At 48.5% G+C, this 15294-nt stretch overlaps 1 protein-coding gene across 3 annotated transcripts in view; it reads right to left on the bottom strand.

The window, feature by feature from the left end:
• C1H1orf159 (chromosome 1 C1orf159 homolog) overlaps nucleotides 1–14841 on the bottom strand; it is a 29443-nt gene extending 14602 nt beyond the window's left edge. For 2 of the 3 annotated variants that reach the window (XM_074218785.1, XM_074218788.1), the window contains exon 1: nucleotides 14461–14841. The gene's annotated coding sequence lies outside the window, so the exon portion shown is untranslated. Of the gene's footprint in view, nucleotides 1–8733; nucleotides 8857–14460 lie in introns of all 3 variants that reach the window. The other variant, XM_074218786.1, reaches the window with a different exon arrangement.
• Between the last annotated feature and the right edge of the window lie 453 nt (nucleotides 14842–15294).

Below are 15294 nucleotides of genomic sequence, written 5' to 3'. Positions count from 1 at the left end.
CTTCCTCATCTGTAAAATGATGTAGTGGCTTGGTGCCTCGGGCCCTTCCTGGATCTGGTCACATTTCTGACAGAATGAACTCAGTAAGAACAGAGCCTCTGGAAGCATTCATTTCTAGTAGTATAAAGTAGGTTTTCTGAGCTGAGATTGGATTCCAGAAAGGAAAATCCATTCATCTGCTTGGGATGAGTCAGTTGTGTTCCCACCCAATTGTCTCCCCTTCGGGTCATGAAGGTGATTTCCAGACATGGTTGTCTTCCCACTGGGGAAATGGTCTCTCAAAGCCTTCAGCAGGGGAAGACTATCATCACCCTGATCATTTATAAATACTTGCCACAAGATTTCCAGGTTCTCCAACTTCATTCATTTTAAAACAAATATGGGTCACTGTAGGGCCTAGGGCAGACAGGCAGCTGATGATCAGAGTGGATGGTGACCAAAAGCATCTGAGCCAATATGAATGGGTATGGGCTGTGTGGCTCTTTCCACCAAGGCAGATCTTAACCTCTTTGTGACTGTGGCTAAAAGATAACCATGCCATACATAGCCCCTAACCCCATCCAGCTGGATGACCCTATGGGGAGGACCCTAGGGCTGTTGCTTCAAAGCACGAAGGTAGGAGGGGGCAGGTGTATTTGATCTCACTGGCAATAGGGAGCCACTTAAGTTTATTGAGTAAGAGGGAGACTACCCTTTAGGAAAATCCATTTGGTAACTGAATGGAGGATGGATTGGACCGGGGAGAGATTTGAGGCCAGCCCACTCCCAGTAGTTACTGCAATAGTCAACCAAGTGTGAGAAGATGAGGACCTGCCCCAGAGTGGGGGAGATGTCAGAGAGAAGGGGGCACCTTGGGAAGATGGTCTTGGCACCAGCTCGGATGTGGTGGGGTGCAGTCTGCACAGCTGCTGCTCTGGGTGGAAGGGCCTCTCACAGCTGTGATTTGCTGGCACAGCCTTTGAGAACTCAGTCCCTTCCATGGCACAGGGAATCTCATCTGAGGGATGAGGGATACCAGGAAAGCTGACAGAAGGCGAACGTCTGGAAGTGCTGGTACCAAAGTGATGCTTGGTTTGGCAGGACTCCCTGGGGCAAGGCTGTCAGAGGTCTGGGGCCCCATTGGCTCAGGAAGACTTTCAGGTCCTTCTCTGGTGCCTGCCCATTAGCCAGAAATAAGTGTGCTTGGGAGGATGAGTATCTCCACCTCTGGTGGGCAATCAGAAGACCTCATTGGTTATAGGTGGCCTGGGAAGGTGGGGAAGATGCTTTAGTGATCCACCAACGGGGGGAAAATCCAAAGATGGCAAAGATTTGAAATGCTGGCCCCATTAGCCATTCTATAGCCTTGAAGTACATACAGGCACCCCCTGCCCCAGGAAGGAAGCAGTTATGAAGCCAGTTATTCTATGTGCCAATTACTTTGTACAACCAACCTAGGACTTACTATCACTGTCTCCATTTTACAACTGAGGAAACAGAGGCAGACTTACTCAAGGGTCCCACAGCTAGCACATGTCTGAGGTTGGTTCCACCCACTACTTGGAGGCTTGTGGCCACCTGCAGGGGAAGGAAGGTCAGAAAGTATGGGCAACTCTCAAGAAGGAAATTCTAAAGAGCAAAAGAGAAACAATTAAAAGGTGAAAAAAGTGGGCCTGGTCTGAACTGCCCAGGCCTCACTAACTCGGATTTTAGATACATCTGGAAGAGGGGAGCAGGGCAGGTAACAGAAGATAAGTCCAGGGCCCTGGCAGAGTCCCTCAGAAACAGTATCCGGAATGCCAAGATGCAGAGTGATGGAGGGAGGTCTGGATTAGGCCCCTCATCTGCTTCCCACTGCAATGCAGCTTCTGCCCTGTAACCCCAAATCTGAAAGGTAAAGTTTGGCTTCCTCTAGCCTGGAACCAGGCCCTGCCATTCTAGTGCCTTCCTCTCAATCTCCTCCCTCTATGGGCCGTTCTTCTCAGTTAGAATGGAAGCCCCTTGAGGGTAGGGACTGTCTGGCTGTCAGGTATTTGTATCCCAGCACTTAGCCCTGAGCCCAGTCCAGGGAGGGGGCTTTAATAAATGCTTTTTCTTTCACAAACACCAATCTTTCTGTAAGGGATTAAAAAACAAACTATAGGAGGGAAAAGGATGGCCAAAGAAAGGGCAAGCTGCCCCAGATGGGGATAGACCACATAAAGAGGACAGAAATGACTTCTTCCCTGGAAATGCCAGGACAAAAATGATGAGCAGAGAGATGAGGCTCAAGCTAAACAGAGGGATAGTGAGAGAGCCCCTCACTGCCCTGGATGGTATATAGGTATATACACAGGAATATAAATCAAAGCAAAACACTGTCAGCTGGGTTAGGAACCTATGAAAGACCACGGAGAATGGAGCCTGGAGGAGGAGGAGGGGTGTTCCAATTTTTCTCAACAGGGACAAAAACAAACAGCATCTTAGAATTATAGACCAGTGAGTTTGACTTCAACTCCTGGGGAAATTCTGGAAGGAATCATGAAAAAGATGATTAATGGATGCCTGGAAAAAGAGAAAGCAGGACCACATCCTATGTAGGGGTTGCCAGGGATGCTGGCAATACTGTTCCTCTAGACTTCAGAGAAGCATCTGCTAACCAAGTTCCCACTAGTCTTCTGGAGGTGGGCTAGACAATAAAGCAACAAGATAGATTGGGAATTGGTTGAATGATTGGACTTGAAGAGTGACGGTTACCGGTGCCATGTTAACAGGGTAGGAAGTCTCCAGTGGGGTGAGTCAGGGATCTGTGTCGTTTAATATTTTTATCAATGAGCTGAATAAAGACACAGGGAACATGTTCATCAAATCTGAAGGCGAGGTAAAGCATGGAGGGAGAGTTACGACTGGATGGCAGTCAGGCTCCACAAAGACCTTGACAGGATGGAGCTGGACTAAAGCTAATGAGATGAGATTCCACAATAACCACCTCCCTTACATGATAGTTCAAAGCATCAGTTTTACAAGCACAAAAAAGGAGGTGCATTTAGACTGACAGCAGTTGGGTCTGAAAAAGAGGGTTTTAGTGAGTTACTAGCTCAAAAGGAATAAGGAGTGTGATGGGGCTACCCACAAATCCAAAGGGTTCCAGGGCTGCATTGAGAGAACAGTTTCCAGGTATAGAGGTGATACACCTCTTTGACTATGCCCTGATCTGATTTCAACTGGCTTTCATAATTGGGAAGAATACAGACAAGTCAGAGAGTGTCCAGAGGAGAACAAAGATGGTAAAGGCTTATAGCTCATGTTACAGGAGGTGTTGGCCTTATTTAGAACAGAGAAGAGAAGTCTTGGGGCAGACATAATAGCTGTCTTCCAAATACTTGTAAAGCTCTCATGTGGGAAAAGATGTGTTCTATTTGCCCCCCAAAGGCTGAAACCCAGGGCCATGGGTGCATGTACAGAAAACTAAGTTTAGTCCAGAGATCAAGAAACTTTTTTCGGGGGAGGGGCAAGGCAATAGGGTTAAGTGACTTGTCCAAGGTCACACAGCTAGCTAAACTCAGGTCCTCCTGACTCTAGGGCTGGTGCTCTATCCACTGTACCACCTAACTGCCTTATCTTAATAACTAGAGTTGTTCCAAAGTGGATGGGTCCTCTCTGAAGGTGCTGGACGACCACTTGCTGGTTACGGGATAGCAGCGATTCCTTTCCAGGTATAGGCTGGACTAGCTGTATGGATAGTGGCCCCTGCCAGCTCTGACATTCTGTGAATAAACTGCTAAGCTCCTACCCACAGCTGATCCTTCATTCTTTTTTTTTTTTTTTGCAAGGCAAATGGGGTTGAATGGCTTGGCCAAGGACACATGGCTAAGTAATTATTAAATTTCCGAGACCAGATTTGAACCCAGGCACTCCTGACTCCAGGGCCGGTGCTTTATCCCCTGTGCCACCTAGCTGCCCTGTGATCCTTCATTCTTCTAAGACCCATCCTCATTTGCTGCTCCTTTCCTACCCAGGGGCATCCAACCAGGATAATGGAAGAGGCATCAACCAGGGTACCAACCTTGGGCAAATCATTTAACCTTATTGGGGCTTGAGTTTCTTTATCTGTAAAATGAAGAATTTAGAGAGGCTCCTTATGATGCCTGTATTGTCCAGAAATGGAGACCTACCCTTGGGCTGTGCTGTCTTGCTAAGTGAATTCAGACTCCCCCAGCCCCATGTAACCAGCCAGCCCTGGGTCAGTCTTGCTTCACAGGTCATTTGACCACCTACTATGTGGCTGGCTATCCAAACCTTGCCCTCTTTTACCTTTGGCTCTGCTGTCAAATGCATGTTACAGTGCTTTGGAGTCTGCCCCATGGATCCGGCTACTTTCCTTGGGTCTCCTTTCCCTGGTCACTGCTCCCTTCCAAGTTACAACACAAGCTCCTGGAGGGCATGGGCAGCCCCAGCTTTCTCTTTGTATTCTTAATGTTTAGCTTGTAAATAGCTATCCTCTCTCCTTCCCTCCCCAATGATAAGATGATTGCTTCCAGATACTTCACCACAGCAGAATCCCCTGAATCCAGTAGCCTCACAGTTTATAAATATCAAGTCTGCAAGAAGGTTCTAGATGCTAAATGCTAGGAAATGCAAAAAGCGGCAAAAGTAGTTAGGAAATATGGGGAACAAGTTGGGTTTTATATTTTTTTATTTGCAAAATACTAAACAGCCTGGCATGATGTCTAGGATTTGATAGGATATGAGATATGATACATAAAATAAACAGCTTTCCTGAGAAAGCTTGAAGGAGTAGAAGGCACATTGGATTTCATCTCAGGAGAGGCCTGGGTTCCCATCCTGTTTTAGAGCCCCTCGAGGTATGGGAGGCATGAGTGATTCCCTACCTCCCAACATTGGTGTCAGCCTCATATGAGCTAATGTGTAAAGTTCGTTGGTGTAATAATTCTTAAAGCATAATATAAATGTGATGTTTAGTTTTGCTAGGCTTTAAGTCCAAAGTAGATGGGACTCAGGTGTGTAATAAAAATAAGTGCAGCAAGCCATTAAGTTTTAATTTAAATTTTAAGGGTCACAAAGTACTTTAGTTCTATTATCGTACCCATTTCACAGATGAGGGGAACTAGGCTGAAAAGGGTTAAGTGACTTTTCCAAGGTCAGATAGCTGGTATATAACTGAGTCATTCATTTATCCATCAGGTTGGCTACCTTCCTCATAAAAAATAAAGAGCACAGATGTTACAAGTGAAAAGACAGCTGGATCTGAAACCAGAAGTCCTGGATTTCATTCCCCCTACTCCTGCATGACCTTGGGCAAGTCACCTCCCCTCTCAGGGTCTTGTTCCCTTACTGATAAAAGGAGAGGGTTGGCTGACTAGATTCCTAAGGTCCCTTCTAGAGAGGTGGAACTTCAGCGACTGGGCTTGATGTCAAGAGACATATTCTGGAGTTCCCAAATGGGGCTCCAGAGGGATTAGCTTTGTGGTCCTGGGCAAGTCAATGTCCTCATCTGTAAAATGAGTTAAGGAAGGAAAAGACAACCACTACAGGATAGGTGACCCCCAAATGGGGTCACAAAGAGTCAAGAGATGAGTAAACAGAATTCCAGTTTAAATCTCCATCTCTAATCCTATGGGGGGAAAACAAAGAGCCCAGAAGTGAGACTAGGAGAGGATGCCCAGGGCTTCCTCTGGGGGAACCCATGGAATGGGGTGGAGAGCTGGCTGGGAAGTGCATATTATGTTTAGGATCTCCCTTCTCAAATGGCTCTCCAAAGGTTAACCAATCCAAGCATTGGTGGCACTAAAAAACAAATAAATTTAATAAATTCCCCTTGGGGATTGTTTTTTGTGGCAAAAGCTCGGGCCTGAGACTCCATTCTCTTAGAACACTTCCTGGCTTCCGGAGATCCCAGAGTTCTTTATTCTGTGGCCGCCAGGAGGGCTCCAGGGTCCCTAGGGAGCGAAGCCAGCTTATCGACTAGAGATTTTCATTAGCAGTGGATGCAAGGCTGCTGTTTCTAGAACAGAGCTCATGTGAACAGAGGTTTGGTGAATTCAGGAAAACATCCATAAACATTCACAGCTGGACTATTAAAGGCTTTTGAGCATTTTGTGCTGATTAACAGAAATCAACTCTCTATCTTTAAGATGATCTGACTGAAAGATAAAGGATGAGTCTCACTGTTCAGCTGAAATCTATTCATTTAACAAAGAATCTGCTGAATGCTCATCCTAGGGAAGGTTCTTTCTCTACCAGGCGCCATAGAGAACACAGGAATCATCGCCAGGACGTAGACAATGCTTTGGAGGTTCAGCCTCCATCTGATATCTCATTTGATTTTCAGAATTAGGGGCTCATTTTATAACCAAGGAAGGAAACTGTAGCTGAGAAGTTCGGTAGTACATGGATTAGAGGTGGAATCAGGAAGACCTGAGTTCTAATCTGGCTTCGGACACTTAACTGAGTGGCCTTGGGCAAATCACTTCACCATGTTTGCCTCAGTTTCCTCCTCTGTAAAATGAGCTGGAGAAGGAAATGGTAAACTACTCCTGTATCTCTGCCAAGAAAAGCCCATATGGGATCACAAAGAGTCAGACATGACTGAACAGTAAAGCTGAGAAGTTAAGGGACTAGCTCAAGGGTTCCAGCCAGTACAGCTCACTCCAAGAGACCTGAATGCAAACAGAATTAGACTGAGACCCAACCCTGGGGCCTTAGGAGAGGTTCCAGTTTCACTGATTAAAATTAAATGTCTAATGTCTAATAAGCACCTGCATGTATGGCACCTGGTGAGGGGCAAAACAACACACAGCTAAAAACCCAAACCAAACCCATCTGACTGACTTCAAAGAGCTCCCTTCTGCTCCAGTTTAGTGACTCATCCAAGGTCATACAGCTAGGTTATTATTAAGTGTTTGAGGGTGAATGTGAACTCAGGTCCTCCTGACTCTGGGGCCAGTGCTCTATCCTCTACCCCACCCAGCTGACCCTCCCTTCTGCTCTTGAAGAAATACTCATGGCAAGCCCCCCCCCCCCCCCATCTCTTTTCTGGTTCTGCCTTCTACTTTCATACTTTCCTGGAACTTGAGAAATGAATTTCTATTCTTCCTCCCGATATTTTACCTTATTCAATCAACGTTTAAAGCAAACAGCAGATGATCTTCACAGGCCTGAGCCAATAAGAACCAGATGAGCTATGTTCCTGCTACTTTTGCATTTATTCTCTCTCCCCCAAAATGAGGTCTCCAGCTGCTCTATCTTTTGCTCAGACCTTTCCTGTGTTGGGAATCCTTTCCCTCCCCATCTCTAGCTGCTGAGTTTCTACCACTCTGAATACATATCCCAAGAGCATGACTCTAGAGCAGAATGGGACCCCCCAAAACACCAAGTTCATCCCCCTAACTTTTTTTTGAGGCAGTAAGAATTAAGTGACATGTCCAGGGTCACATAGCTAAAATGTGTCTGAGGTTGGATTTGAATTCTGGTCCTCCCAACACTAGGGATGATGTTCTATCAACTGCAGCACCTAGTTACCCTCCTCCCTCCCCATCTCATTTTATAGATGAGGGACCTGAGGCCCAGAGAGAAGTAACTTGCCCAATATGGATCCTCTGATGCCTATTTGGGAAGAAACTATTTTTGATAGAAGAAATGGTTTTCCCCTAGAGAACCAATGCTTTAAGATCTCTGAGAATGTCATAGGGTATTGATGCATACATTTTTGAGGGGTGGTGGGGGTAGGGGAAAAGTCAGGTTAACAAATATTCTCATACCAAAGCTGAGGGTAAACAATTTCAAGTCAGAGAAAAAAATGGAATTGTTTCCAAATAAAACTGACCATTTGCCAGTCTTGTCTAAGAGGTTTTCGGTCTTGCCTTTGATAGTCTTTGGCAAGGGGTCAGAAATCAAGGAGCAAAGTCCAAGGCTTTGATAGATGTCAGATCACAGCTGCTCAGCCCGAACATCCTTCCCATAGCCTTGAGCAGGGCTGCCGATGCCCCATCTGCTTCTGCTTTCTATTCTTATGAACTGATCTTTCTCTGTCTCTCCAGACTACCCAGGGAGTTTCTATTTTTGGTCTGAACCAGCACTAGGGAGACACTGACTCTGGCGGGTGGCTTTAACTCTCCCACAATGCCAAAGTGGGGTGAGCCACAGAGATCTCTTGATGCCGGATGTCAACTGGAGGCTGATGTTGGTCAAGTTCACAGCAAGGGGAAAGCAGCCAAAATGGGGGCAGGGGGAGGCGGGTGTGCAGTGTGAATGGCGAGCTCCTTATTTGCCAGAAGACCACAAACAGCTACCCTCCCAGTAAAAAATATCACCCAATGTTTTGATAGAAAATAGATGCTGAAAACCATCGGCCTAGAGAACAACTAAGCATTGTGGCCTTAGGAGTCCGAGTCTGACCTCCAAAGAGAGTGTAATGAAATGATGCTGTTGATTTCCTGTGCAAGGTGAATTGATCGCTCGTGAAAGGTGTTGCAGACAACCCTCTCTTCTGCTGAGGAACGCCACAAGGTCACAGCAGGTTCCTGATGCTAAGGAATTGGAGCTCCCGACTATTCTGAGAAGCGGCACAAGATGCCACAGCAGTCTTGATGTTAATTATATGATGCCTGCCGTGGCAGAGCAAACAAGAGAGGGAGGAGCTGCTTTGGGGGCTGTGGGGGCAGGTGGGCAAATGGGGAAAGCTGGCAGCACTGACCACGTTACTGGGAAGGGTACTGGGACCCAGAAAAACTGACCCAGAATCAGGAAAGTCACCTGTCCAGGGATGAAGGAACCAATCCAGAGGAAGGTCTTCTCTCCCTGCCCATCACTGGAGAGGACGAGGAGGCATACACTGAACAGAGCCAATGCCTTCCTTCCTTCTGTTCAACTACCTTTCTTTAAAAACAAAAGAAAAAAACTATTTTGTTACAGGGGAAGACTGGGGAGGGACATGGAAGTGAAAATGATTTATCCACCAAAAGGCATAATCAACTTTGGCTTCCACATTCTGGAGAGAATTAAGATTTGGGCTAGCCCAGCTCTGGAGCTGAGGCATTTCCTTTCCCTGATTTCCCCATCAAAATTGCACCTTGCCCTGGTTTCTGGAGCCCTGGCCAGTTTTTATAAAGTGCTTTCTTCACAAGGGAGGAAATATGCATTTTTGAAGGATCTCCGAGCCAGGCACTGTGAACCTCTCACATGATCCTTCTGACAACCTTGAAAGGGCTGTTTTTATTCCAATTTTGCAGCTAAGAGAGAGGTGAAATGACTTGCGCAGGATGGCCCAGCTAGTCAGCATCTGAGGCTGTGATGTGCCTATTCACTCTGCCACCCAGTTAGCTCTAAACATACATGGCCATAGCTAGAGGGATCAGTGGCTGAGAAGTGCAGTGACTGGCCCAGGACCACACAGCTTCCAAGTACCAGAGGCTGGATTTGAACCCAGGCTTCTCCTGACAGCAAAACTGAGGGTTCTGGCTGCTCTGCTACGCAGCCTGGCCCTCTGCCAAAATGTCTGTCATTACCAATCCTGGCAAAATCCTAACGGTTTGTTGTGACTGGTGAGGCTGGCACCCGGAGCTGTCAACTCCTGTCTCAGGAATGTTAGCAAGGCCACGGGGGGGGGGGGCATTCTCTCTCTCAGTCTACCAGGAGGAGGGGCTGTGGCGGCCGAGACAGGGCTGGCGCTCCTTCCCAGGAAGTGCATCTCCACATTGCTGTTCATTCCTATCTGTCCTGGAGGATCCTTTGTGACCCCATTGGCAGAGATGGTGGAGTGATGGGCCATTTCCTTCTCTAGCTCATTTTACAGATGAGGAAACTTAGGTGAAGAAGGTGGAGTGACTTACCCAGGATCACCCAGTCGGTCTTTATCTGAGGATGGATTTGAACCCAGGTCCTCCTGACTCCAGGTTTGGGGTGCTGAGCCACCTAGGGGCCCAGCTTCTAGGCTTGAGATTATAGACTTCCACCAAAACGGTGATTAAGAGTGAGGACCTGCCCCTTGCAGTTCATGCTTTTCAAGTAAACACTGAATATTTCATAGCTGGATCTAAGTCATAAAATACTTCAGAGGATAAAAATCCTTTCTTCTTGATGATCCCCTTGAGTATTTAGTGCAAATGGGTCTAATGAGGGCTGGGGGAGTTCAAGGAAGTGCAATGAGCCTTAGGGCATGGTCTGATTTCAGCCTCTGTGGGGCAAGGAGGGAGAACAAGTCGGACCCTGGCTCATGCCTCCCTCCCTCCCCCAAAGTAGCAGGCCGAAGCATGCATGGACGTGGATGGAGGCAGGGAGACTAGGGAGGAGGCTCTTCTCATCGTTTGGGCAGGAGATGGGGCCTGAGTTAGTCTGGGGGCAGAGGGAGTGGACAGCACAAGAGATAAGGGGAGGGAAGTGGTAAATGGCAAAACCATCTCATCCTCTAGCAGCCTCCTTATTCATCTACCTGAAGGCCTTAATGAAAAAAAAATGTAACCCTTTGGGGACGGGGTGACCTGAAGATCCCTAAGGGCATCAGCCTGAAGGTTTTTAAGAGAATTTTCATTTGGATGGAAGGGGAAGGAGCTCTCTTTTCTAGGGGGTGAAAACTGCTGAGAAGGAGGAGAATACAGCCCAGCCAGTTTCAGACCATTTAAACTTTGGTTAATGATCATGACCAAAATTCATAGAGCATGTTGAAAGTTTGCAAAGCTAGACACACACCCGTATATCATCTTTATCATATCCCTATCCAGCCAGCCAGCCCTTTCTTCTGTCCTTCTTCTCTTCCTTTCCATCCATCGTTTCCTTTTATCTTCACAACACCCAGAAGGGACTCCTCCCTGAGCCTCAATTTTCAGTTTTTTCAGTTCCCATTTCCAGATGCCCTCTAGCCAGCCTCAAAGGTCAAGAATTGGGGAACCCAGAAGCCCAGAAATGGTTTACAACAGGGTTTTCTCAGACCATGGTCAGTTCACTGGCTCTCATTCAGCTATTTTCTAGCCGGAAGGTTGTGAGCAAGTTACTTCCCCTCTAAGCCTCCAGCTCCTCATTTGTAAAATGTGGGGTGGGATCCATCAAGAATCTTCACCCTGGTGTTCATGGAGATTTGGGGGATAGGAAAAAAGCCAATCCAACATCACTAAACTTTGATCCTCTTTGAAATCCCTATGGATTTTATTTTCTTCCCTGAATAACACGATTCTGAGAAGGGGTTGGTCTAAAGCATCACCAGATTGCCTCAGTGGTGTGAGGGGTTCCCCAGCTTAAGTCCAGGAGCCCCTGGACTTGCTGGTCTGAGGTCCTTTCCAGCTCTGACATCCTAAGATCCTGGGGCATTTGTGTTTTTGCAGAGATGAGCCTCAATTGGGCATCTTTGACATTGTTTTGGGGCAGGGAGGTGGTTGTGAAGACCAATGGGTAGAGAGAAGGGGTTCTTTTAGTGTGTGGGGGAGAGAAAGAAATGACAGGGGAACTCGACTCTCTTCCCTGAACTAGAACTCCATCTGCCCCGTGTGCCTTTAAGACAACCATCACCCTGACCTGGATAGCAAACTTTTCCTTTTCACCTTTGCTTAGAATCCTTATATTACCCAGAAACTTAACCTGCCCCATCCCCAACTTTGTTAGTGAGCACTTTCTTTTCCCCCTCATTTCTTTCTCCCTTCTCTTTTCTTTCTCTCTCTCCCCTCATCTCTTTCATTCATCTCTTTTTTCTCCCATCTTTCTCTCTCCCCCATCTTTCTCTTCTTTCTCCTATGTTCTCTCTTTTTCTTGTCTTTCTTGTTTCTTTCTCCCATGTTCTCCTTCTCTTCCCCCTCATGTTTCTCATTTTTTCTCTCATCTCTCTCCCTCATCTTTTTCTTTTCTCCCATCTTCTCTCCTCTCATCTCACTCTTGACTTTCTCCCATTTTCTTTCTCACTTCTTTCATACCTTTGTCTTGTTTCTTTCTCTCCCCTCATCTCTCTTCCTTCATTTTTCTTGTTTTTTTTTCCATCTTTTTCTCTCTCCCCTCATTTCTACCTCTTTCTCCCTCTCATCTTTCTCATTTCTTTCCTTTTCCTTTCATCCTTTTTCCCATCTTCTTTCTCTGTCTCCCATTTTCTTTCTGTCATCTCTTTTCCCCATCTTCTCTTTCTCCCATCTTCTTTTTCCCCTTATGTTTCTTTCTCACATTTCTCTCTCCCATCTTTTCTTTCTCTCTTCCCTCATCTCTTCTCTTTCCCCTCTTCTGTCTGCCTCACCTCCATTTTTACTATCTGTTCCTTTGCTGAACCTTTTAAGGACCAGGACTGCTTTGGTTTGAGTCTTTCTATAGCCCCTAGAACCTAAGCCTTGCACATCCTGGGCTACTAATAAAAGTCTGTTGACTTGAATTGAGGAAAGGAAAGTCTGTCTTTACTGAAGGTGGGGGGGGTGTCTGGAGAATGTACAGTAAAACCACCCCCAGCTGGCCCGATGAAGACTAAGGTCACCCGGGGACAGGTCTCCTAGGCTGGGGTAAAGCGAGCCTGGGCAGAGGGTGGGGCAATAGCTGAAAAACTGTGGGGTTTGTATGTCAGCCCCTCCCTGCAGCTCTGAAGGCCTGGGAAGGAGGCAATCACAGCCAGGTGGGAGGACACCCAGGGTTATTCAAGTCTCTCCCACATGAGGCAATTCTGGGGAAAACAAGGCCCTTTTGATAGGCATCTAAGTGAAGGAATCCAAACTACAAGAGGCAAGAAGCTCACCCACTACTGTGTAACATGTGGGTTTACATCTAGACTCTGACCTTCCTTCCCAGAGGCACTCTAGGAAAGGTCACCTCCCCAGGCTTGTTTCCTCATCTAAATAAAATGGATCATCTCTGGGGTTCCCCTTTCTGGTTCTAAATGGAAGTTTGCTGTTCAGTTGTGTCTGATTCTTTGTGACCCTATTTGGGGTTGTCTTGGCAAAAATACTGGAGCGATTTGCCATTTCCTTCTCCACTCATTTGACTGATGAGGAAACCAAGACAAACAGTGTAAAGTGACCGTGTGGCCCAGGGTCACAGAGCTAGGATGTGTCCAAGGGCAGATTTAAAGGAAGCCTTCTTGACTCCAGCCCTGGTGCTCTATCGGTGACACAGGGTAAGAGTTGGAGCAGGTACTTAGTGACCCCTCTATGACGGATCTATGAAGTGATTGGTCATCCTCCAGTGATAGGACCCCAGGGGCCCCTGAAGTGGCGAGAGCCCTCTCATTGGGGAGACTTTCAATTTTTACCAGCTGCTCCTAGTTTTGCTCCAGGAGGTCAAACAGACCAAGGATGGGATCCCTCCTCCACATGACAGTTAGCTCTCACAGGACCTGAGAGGTTCCTTGGTCCACCTTCCTCATTTTACAAATGAGGAAACTGGGGGCAGCTAGGTGGCGCAGTGAATAGAGCACAGGACCTGGGTTCAAATCCGGTCTCAGACACTTAATAATGACCTAGCTGTGTGGCCTTGGGCAAGCCACTTAACCCCAGTGCCTTTCAAAAACCTACCCCCCCCCCCAAAATGAGGAAACTGAGGCCCTGGGGAGTGAAGTACTAAAAGTTGGAGTGTCTAGTCTCCTCCTCTACAGGGTAATGAACTAACCAGAGGCTCCCAATATTTATCTCTCGTTTGTAAAGAGTAGTTTGCAACTATAGCTGACATCTGGGAGGGCGGATTGAGTTTTTAATCTTTCTTTGCATCCCCCAGCCTTTAGCTTAGTGCTTAAGAAATACCTGTAAACTGAGAAACATAGGAATGGAGATGGGGGGTGGGGTGGGGGGGAGGGGATAAGAAAAACCAGAGGATCCCAGATGTTGGAAGGGTCCTTAGAAGTCCTGAGAGCAGGTCTCTCCATGTATAAGCGACTTTCCAAGGGGTCTCATCCAGGATTTGGGGAGGGGGAGACTGATGGACAGGTGAAGGGGAAGGAGAGTGAACAGGAGGGTGATGGAAAGTGCATGGACAGGGAGAAGGGACGGTGGAGAGATGAGCAAAGAAGGACAGAAATTAGGGGGAGGGTGAGAGGAGAAGGGAGGTGAAAGGATGCGATGGAGTGGGGGAAGGGAAGGGGAGGGGAAGGGGCAAAGAAGGAGGAAGGGGCAGAGTTGTAAGAGAGGGAAGGGATGGGGGGAGAGAGGTAGGGGAAGTGCAGAGGGGAAGGGGCAGAGTCCTAAGAGAGGGAAGGGATGGGATAGAGGGGGAAAGGGAAGGATGGGGCAGAGTAGTAAGAGAGGGGAAGGGATGGGATGGGGGAGGGGAAGGGGAGGGCAGGGGGAGGGGGCAAAGAGGAAGGATGGGGAAGGGATGGGATGGGATGGGGGAGGGGAAGGGGCGAAGAGGAAGAAGGGGAAGGGGCAGAGGGGGGAAGGACGAAGCCGGGGAGGAGGAAGGGAAGGGGCCGAGGGGCCGGAGGGGAGGGGGCAGCCTGGGATAAAGGGATGGGGCTGAGGATGGGTGAGACCCTCCCCTAGCCCGCGCAGCCCACTCCAGCCTCCCCGCCTCGGAGGGCTCCTCACTCACCAGCCCCGCCGCCTCCTCCGTCTCGGATGCCTCCGCCCGCGGGCAGACTCCTCTTCGTGTCCCCCGCCCTTAGTCCCGCGTCCGCGCCGGCCCTTGGGACTTGTAGTCCGGCGGCCGCCCAATGGGCACACAACCGGAGAGCGCGGCGCCGGAGCTGACTACATCTCCCAGCGGCCACCGCGCCCCGTTGGGGGGTCCTCCCGCCCAGCTAAGGCAGGTTCGTTGTTGTCTTCGGGACGCGGACGTTAGGGAGGCGTTTCCAGGCGCTCGCCGGAGACGCTGGAAAATGTAGTTTTTTTTGTCCCAAGGGCCTGTGCAAACCGACCGAGCGTCCGGCAGCGTGGACTACATTTCCCAGCGGGCGTCACACGGCGGCCATGGTTGGCGTTGCTAGGAGATAAAGAAGCCCCAGAGAGGGGCGGGGCTGGAGCCTAGGATGGAGGGGGGACCACGAGGGGCCTGTATCCCCGGAGCCTGACGCCCCTGCTCACCCGGCCTGGCCGCCGCTGTTGTCCGCTGGAGACCCGCCGGGCTGCAAATGTGCGTGTGTGGCGAGGGGGTAACTTTTAGTGCCCGCGGCTGGCTGAGTGACCTTGGGCAAGTCCCTTAACCCGAGCAGGCTCTGAGGGATGCATCCTCCTAGAGGGCAGTGCATGGGGTACAGTCTGGTCTATCTTCTGGGAGAATATTATAGATTAGATCAAACTGAGCTCTGGGTTATGTCTCCCCTGCCCCTCTTCCCCTGACGTTATCATGACCAGAATGTAAAGAGCAAACGGGTCTGGCTCCTTTTCTACTGAGTCCAGACCTCCACGCATTCCTCAGGGCGGGAGG

This window comes from Macrotis lagotis, chromosome 1 (genome assembly GCF_037893015.1).
Source record: "Macrotis lagotis isolate mMagLag1 chromosome 1, bilby.v1.9.chrom.fasta, whole genome shotgun sequence".
In the NCBI taxonomy this organism is placed as follows: Eukaryota; Metazoa; Chordata; class Mammalia; order Peramelemorphia; family Peramelidae; genus Macrotis; species Macrotis lagotis.
This window is presented reverse-complemented; position numbering and strand designations above follow the sequence as displayed.